The sequence below is a fragment of the Oxyura jamaicensis genome, chromosome 18 (genome assembly GCF_011077185.1).
Source record: "Oxyura jamaicensis isolate SHBP4307 breed ruddy duck chromosome 18, BPBGC_Ojam_1.0, whole genome shotgun sequence".
Taxonomy (NCBI): Eukaryota; Metazoa; Chordata; class Aves; order Anseriformes; family Anatidae; genus Oxyura; species Oxyura jamaicensis.
The window spans coordinates 10,957,989-10,965,504 of record NC_048910.1 but is presented as its reverse complement, the minus strand read 5'-3'; positions in this window follow the sequence as shown (position 1 = coordinate 10,965,504).

Sequence of the window (7,516 nt, the reverse complement as noted above, 5' to 3'; positions counted from 1 at the left end):
ACATTTTTTAAGGGTGAGGGAAAGAATAGAAACCACAAGTGCAATCCTACCCAGCACCACAAATAACTACAAAGGGAGCCTGACCTCTGGGTTTTCAGGCTGTCTCTGCTCTGCCCAATATTAGTGTTTTTAAGTCCCTGTTCTGTTTGCCTCTGCTTATCCCCAAAATACGTCAGAAACTCCCAAGAGACTTTTCTGGCCTTAAATGGCCTGGTGCTTCCTTCAGGCCTTCATCTGCTCCCGCACCCACGGGGCCCGTGGGCAGCGTGTTCCTTTGCTCTCTCCCAGCCTCTCCTCCTAACTACCCATTAGCCTCTCTCTTGCCAGAAATCCAAGCTATTTAGACATTTTTAGGAGCTTCAGCCTGTCCATTTGCTAGGCATATGTTTTTCATGAACTTATCAAACTCAGCAAAGAAATTTGTAACTTTATTTGTATTTTTTCTAATCTAAATGAAAACAAGTCCCTCTATAATCACATCAGGTAGAGCATTTGGTCTCCCTGCCTCTGCTCAACACAAGGGTTTCTCTCCAGACATATACTTTCTATTCATTTCATTTTTTAAGGAATTTGTGGAAAAGGTTCATTGCCACAGACATTTCCTGCCACTCACCTGATAAAATCTTGAAAATTACAGCAATGCTTCCAGTAGGCCCTGGGTCAATCACTTCTCAAACACATTGACATTTTCGCTGCCGGGGGCCTCAGAAGTTCTCTCTACTCCCAACCTTTTAGAGCACCAACTTCTCTAAAGGCTGTTATCTCTGCCCTTTTTGTTGGAAAAGGAACTGAGATCTTGTATCAAAAGAATCACTGGGTTCCCTGTCCTCTGCACAGGACAGCAGTGGTCAGGGTATGGTCCTCCCCAGGACTAAAACGCATCCTCCTGGGACAGAGGTGGGTGGGAGACCACACGGAGAGTAAAGTTTCCTACATATAGCTTTTGATAACAGTGGAATATATCTAACACCGCTTGGTCATGCATCCTGGCAACACCGATGTTCCCACACATCTGAGCAGCCAACTGTGCTACAACTCCAGTGCAGCTTTCCTGGGGTTTGCCGTGTATTTAATGGAACATATGTAATCTATATTAGCCTTACACGTCCGGGAAATCTCATATAGACTTCTGCTCCTATTGTTACACTCAGACACACCACAAACCTCATAATGTCTGTGGTTGATCCAGTCCAGTGCACTCAGACGTGGATGTTTCCAAATGGCCCTTAGACATTTTGGAATGCGTGGCATTCCTCTCCTGCCATTTCCCACGTGGGAGAGCTTGCTCACCTGATGGAGGCTGTGACCCTTTAGGGGTCTAAAGGCATCTAAGCCAGGCTCGAAACTACCCTGAGACCAAGCTGCTGATCAGGCCTGCAGAGGAGTTACTCTAGCTATTGGAAATATTAAAATAGAACATTTAATTATCCCTTTGGAGTGCTAAAGAAAAAAATCTGTTTTGTGAAAATTAAATGTTTTGTGAACAAAAGGATTAAAGAATGGATTTAATGGATTTTGTGATAAATGTCTCATTTATCAAAAACAATAATATATTTTTTTTTTTGAGTTTGCAGACCTGTTCAGATTTGAGTCAAATTTTACATTCCTAAAGCCACTAGAAAATAGAACTGTTTGCAGGTTTGGGAGCTTTTCATATGAGCATCTCTACAGGAATCAAATTAGTGTGTTTGCCTTTGTTAAATAAGTATTTCTTAATCAGAGTAAAGGTTGCAAATATCTGACCCATGATAGAATTGGAGTCTGGTTTCTTTCTTTATGTCCATGAAGTGCAGAAGCAAGAAGATTTATTTGGCAGCAAAATACTATCCTGGAGTTTGGAAATTTGGATTCTTTGCTTCATTTTCTTCATTCTGTGCGCTACAGATAGCACTTCTCCCCGACTCGTATTTGTAAAATGGACGTGTTTCATGGCAGACTTGTGAAGAAAACTCAAGAGGTCCTCAGGTACTATTGCAGTGCAGGAATGAGTGTCCTGTAAACCTCAGGTGGCCAGACAGAAGGAGCCCTGGTGACAACAGAGCCCTAGGAAGCTCTTTCAGTTCAAATAAACACCCCAAACCAGTTGCTTAGACACTCTATTGAAAACCTGCAAAACAAGGGTGGAAACCTCGTGAGCTGTCTGTTCAGGTTAGAAATCGGAAATTCTGTATCACAGTGTTACAGCTCCTGTCCTCATGACCATGACTAAGGAGTGCAAAGTCTGCATCAGAAAAAAAAGAAAAAAGAAAAAAGAAAAGAAAAAATAAATAGAGAAAGTGAACCTGGGCAACCTCACCAAGAAAAGGTTTCTAGAATTTTTGAGGTGTTTGGGGGTGGACTTTGGCATAAATCTTGGAGTCTGAAGCATGCCAGAAAGCCTCCATACAGAAAACCTGCACCGTTTTTTCCTTATCACATTTGCGTTTTATTTTTAAGCACTCCAGGATAGTGTTGCTGACCCGTGTCTGGAGCAGAAGGTGGGACCTCCATTGCTGCTTAGTCTTTCTAGGAAAAAGGGCACTGTAGGAAAACATTTGGATCCTTAATTGGCCTCATTAAAGAAGCTGGCCATCTGGACCCCACTCATTCTAATTAGTCATCAATAGGGCGGTGATTTGGTCATAAAAAAAAAAAAAAAAAAAAAGGGGAAAGAAAAAAGAAAAAAAGAAAAACACCACCTCCACTTTCCGCATCCTGCCTTTACGTAGAGCTATTACACACGACTCCCTGCTCGCAGCCTGGAGCGGGTGGATGTGTTCTCACTCAGCAGCCATCCACCCCGGCGTCCGCGGGCCAGCAGCTTGTTTCTTGGCACGGCCACTAAACCTGAGCCTGTAAACTGCGGCAGTCTGGAAAGGAGGGAGCTAAATGTGGCAAAGAAACCAAGAGCATGTGATTACCCCACCCTTCACTTGTAACTCCGTCTGGTATCCGCACTTCCAAATGTCATTACTGTGCAGAAATCCCTGGATAACACACGGGGAAGGGTTCCAGGCATTGCCAAAGCACCTTTAAAATTCCGGGGTTATTAACAGGCACCCACGTATTTCCAAGCAATTTTCTTTTGGTCAGTATTACTTGGTCCTCACACAAGAAGGGCAGTTCAGGAGAAGGGGAGGTAGATGGGCTGAATGACTCTTGCTGCTGCTTTTATGATTTCCAGCTTCTCGTGCTCCATATACTCCCTTTGACTCACCCGGTTCCTATCCAGGTAGAATCGCCAGGACACTTCTCCGAGATGGAGCCTCCCCATTTCAGCCCATCCTGAAACAGGGCAAGCCAAAACAGTTACAGAAACCACAAAAAGGTGTCTCAGTAAGCCTAAGTGCTCAGGGAGCTTTAAGCAGAGCATGCTTTGCAGTAATACATGGGCAGAACTGGAGAAAAATGGCAAAGATGGGTTCATTCAGCACTGATGGTACATCAAAGGATGAATCACCTGTGGGTGGTCTTAAAAGCAGAGGAAATTCTAAGGCCATCTTCACATTCCCAAACCTATCACCTCCTTGTTCTGTGCCTCTCTAAATATCTCACTTCCCTTTTCCCATCTCATATGAAGTTCCCTTTTCCTGTTTTTGGGAAGCATTCAAAAATTGTTTATATAGGGAATGGGCCTGAAAATCTTGATGCCATATATGCACAGTCCAGTAGGTAGGTGTAAAGTAGCAGCCAGTTAAGAGGAGAACTAAATGCCATCATTCTGTACAGCTGCTATAACCTGGCTGGGTCCAGAACAGCTTTCTAAAATGAGCGGCAGATCCAAAGCCGTAGCTGGGCTACATGAAAAGGTGGAGGGAGGCTGCTGAATCAAGAGAAAGCTGGCTTGGCCACCCCATATGTTTTACAGCTAATCTTGTATCTAGGCTGAGGAAAAATCCCCCTTGAAACTAGTCTTTAGTTGGCCAACAAAGGCCCTGGCCTGCTAAACACCTTATTAATAATATTCTTCTGTAGGAGGGGGATGTAGTTCTTTATAAAGATTTATTAGTCATTATTATTTTCACAGAAGCTTTAATATACAGTAAAAGACCTATAAAGACAAGCAACCAAAGGTACTCATCTATTTCACACTGATGTGCACCAAAAGAAAAAACAAAGTTCTTTTTTCTTCCCTTAAATAATAATAAAACAAAGAGCTTTCAGGAGCAGCAACAGCAGAAGGCTAATGTAAAGTGATATATTTGAGACCCAAGAGGATGGTGTAACTTACTCTTGCCTCTGCGGCCTGTTTATTGTGTTTGTCTGGTTGCCCTGGGAACCAGCTCACGCCGTTTCACTTATTTTATAATGTTCCTGTAAATGTTAGGTAGGGCCGGGATTTATTATACACTGTCAACACCTAAAATGGAACGCGCCGCTTAGTGTCGGTTATTTGGCAAGATGCCTTTCCAGGCTCCCTTAAAAAAAAAAAAAAAAAAAAAAAAAAAGTCTTTCTTGTACAGATATATGTGTGAGTGTGCATGTGTGCATGTGTGCATGTGCATCAGCATCCAAATAAATAAAAATAAGCCCTGTACGCCTTCCAGAAGCCTCTGCCCAGGGAGGACCGATGCTGGGTGGTAGGAGGGCTGGGCTAAGGGAACGTCTGGGCGAGGAGCAGCCACGGACCTGCAGTTGGGTGGGATCTATGACTCACGCTATTTGTGTGAGGTGAATATTTAGGGGATGGGGAAGGCGTGTTTACCAGGAGTGTTTATTATCCCTAAAGAAGCAGCGTGATCCTGTTGCTGCTGTCCCCAGAGACCTCTGTTAATTCGGAGCGATGAATCATCAGAATTATTAGGGCTGGAGCAAGCTGCTTTCCTTTTCTTCCCTCTCCTCCACCAGTACCTCAGCATGACGGAGCAGATTTGATTGCGGACTAGTGGGTGTGAGGCTTATTTTTTAATTTGCCCTTTTTTTTTTTTTTTCCCTTGGGTGGTACCTCTCAGACTAACACATGGTGTTTAACCGAGAAGACTATTAACCTCTTAAATACTCAGGAACGAATGCAGCAGGCATCCCAAAGCCCTGAAATGTGTCTCTAAATCTCCCCATCCTCTCCTTGCTCCTGCTCCCAGCTGCAGCCCTGTCTGCACCCTCTCCTTCCCATGTCCCAAGCGTGGGGTCTCCTCTCCCACCTCTGGCTTTCCTTCACGCAGGAGCACGCATCCCTGCACGGGCCAGGGGCCACTGCCGTCATCCCTCTGGTCACCCTTTGTGCTGCCAAGTGCCACATCTGCACCAGCTCCTCCTCTCCCTTTCCCCCAGATGAGATGGATTCGTGCAGTGATTTGGTGTGACTGCAAGTACATTGCTTGCCAAAAAAACGCTCACTCCAGCCCACTGGTAGCCAGCTCTGCTCCCCGTGTGGTTTGCCTCCAGACTTCCAAGGGGATTTGGATTCAGTGGTGAGCGGCGACTGCTCTGGCTACAAGCATGGGCCAGGTGAGGAGCTGAGGTGGGTTCATCACCGAGTAAAAGCCAAGAAAAGTGGCTTTGTTCCTCCTCGTGCTTGGGGCTGCTTCTGACCCGAAATGTTCCCTCCTTGGCATGAAGCCTTCCACCACTGAACAGCTCCAAGGCCGAGGAAGCCGGCCAGCACCCAGAGCATTAAACACGATGGGATTAGGCAGTGCCCTGAGACTGAAGGTACAGAAGATGGAGGATCTCCAAAACATTTGGGAATGCTAATGGAAAAAAGCAGAGCCCGGGACAGGATGGCTGGGGACAGCAGATGGTGTTTAAGGGAGAAAGTCAGATGAGGAAAGTTGGGCTTGATGGTCCAAGGTTGCATAGTGTGAATTTTTCATTCTATTGGAAGGAGTGAAAGATGTCAAATTTATTTAGGAAATATTAAAGGTTAGGATTCCTATTTCCCCTGTGATGCTGAGTAATTTAAATCTTAATTCCCCACTTAATCTGCCTGTGAGGCAAAACTAGAACAAAACATAATTAATTCATATTTGCAATGTGACTTGAGATCCTTCACTATAGACTTCTTAATGGTAGACTCTGGTCTCAGTATGGTTTGTATGTGGTTTGTATGAACATAACCCAATAAAACTGGACTTCATTGGTTTGTTTCAGGCAAGAAGATGGACAGATAATAGAAAAACAGTGAAAAATCTTTCTCGTAGCTATTTTGGAAGAAAGCAGATATTGCGCATAGAGGTCTGTTTCATCCTAAAACTTCTGTGCATGCAAATTAGCTCTTGGAATAATTATCAGCAGCGACTCCTTCAAAGGCTTTTACCTGAGCCACATGCGATACAAATATCCATGTGCCTATACCCTTGCCTATCTCAATTTCAGGGAATTATTCCATATATAATTAGTGGCGTTTTTAATGTTTTAAATTAAAATGCCACAGTTAAAGAAAAATTAAAATGACAAAAGATATTTTTAATGACCCTAAGATGGAATGTATATGACAGTGACAAGAGTAACTTAGTGAAATCACAGCTGCTCCTTTTAATTGCCTCCTAATTTGCTCTCTGGTGCTGGTAATTGGAGCAATTTGCCTGCAGAACCCTGTGAGGTCTCAGATGTTAATTGATTTTGTCTTGCTTAATCAGCCCCACAAGAAACAGAGCCTATTTCACTGATGGTTTTAAGCTTAGCCCTGTGATTTTGTGATACACCGTGCAGAAAACATACCCACCCACACAAATCATCCATTGACTGAACTTAGATCACGGGGCTGAGCCAGTTCCTTGTAATGTAAGCACCTCTTTTTGGTATTTTGATCCTGAAAAATACCTCAGATGAGACTGCTCAGCATTAGTATATGTATCAAATATAAAAAGGTGATACCTGAAGTTTATTCCAACTCAACCAGCCCTAAAAAAATGTAGTGTTTGCAGGCATTTTTCTTTCTTGTGCTTGGAGGCCAGATACATTTTAATGGAAAAAAATCTTTTCCTTGCACGTGTAGCAGAAGAGAATATAACATATAATGGGCTATCTAATATTCTTTTCAAAACAAATTCAGGTTCTCAATGTTGTGATTTAAGGAGGCTCTGTTACTCTATTTCAGGCTAATTTATTCTATTATTGTTATCTTGTATGGAAAAATAATGGAAGAGATCTCACAAAATGCTGGTGTACTTCATGGTAAGATCACTATCTGGGAATAAAAACCATCTTCAATGCCTGATAGCGTGTTACCAAATGCTTGAAATGTTATTTCTGAACTGTGTGAGAGTAGGTGAGGCTCAGAAGCCACTTTTACTGCATCATTAAACCTTTGTTTTGCCACTTCCTTCATGCAAACCAGTTGTAGCTGCTGGCCTAGCATTACACCACCATTTCCTCTGCTATATCTATCAGATTTACACAGGTTTTGGTACAGGACAAGCGTTGTGGCTTCTAGACAATTATCCCTTCTTCCCCTCTCTGCCATCCAAAACACACCTGGTGGAGTCAAGCCATGGCTGATGTAGCCTTGCCTTCTCCCTTCAGCACTCAGAAGCAATCAGAGGCACGGGGAAACACAGCAAACCTCAGTGAGCATCAGCAGCAGAGGGGGAATGTC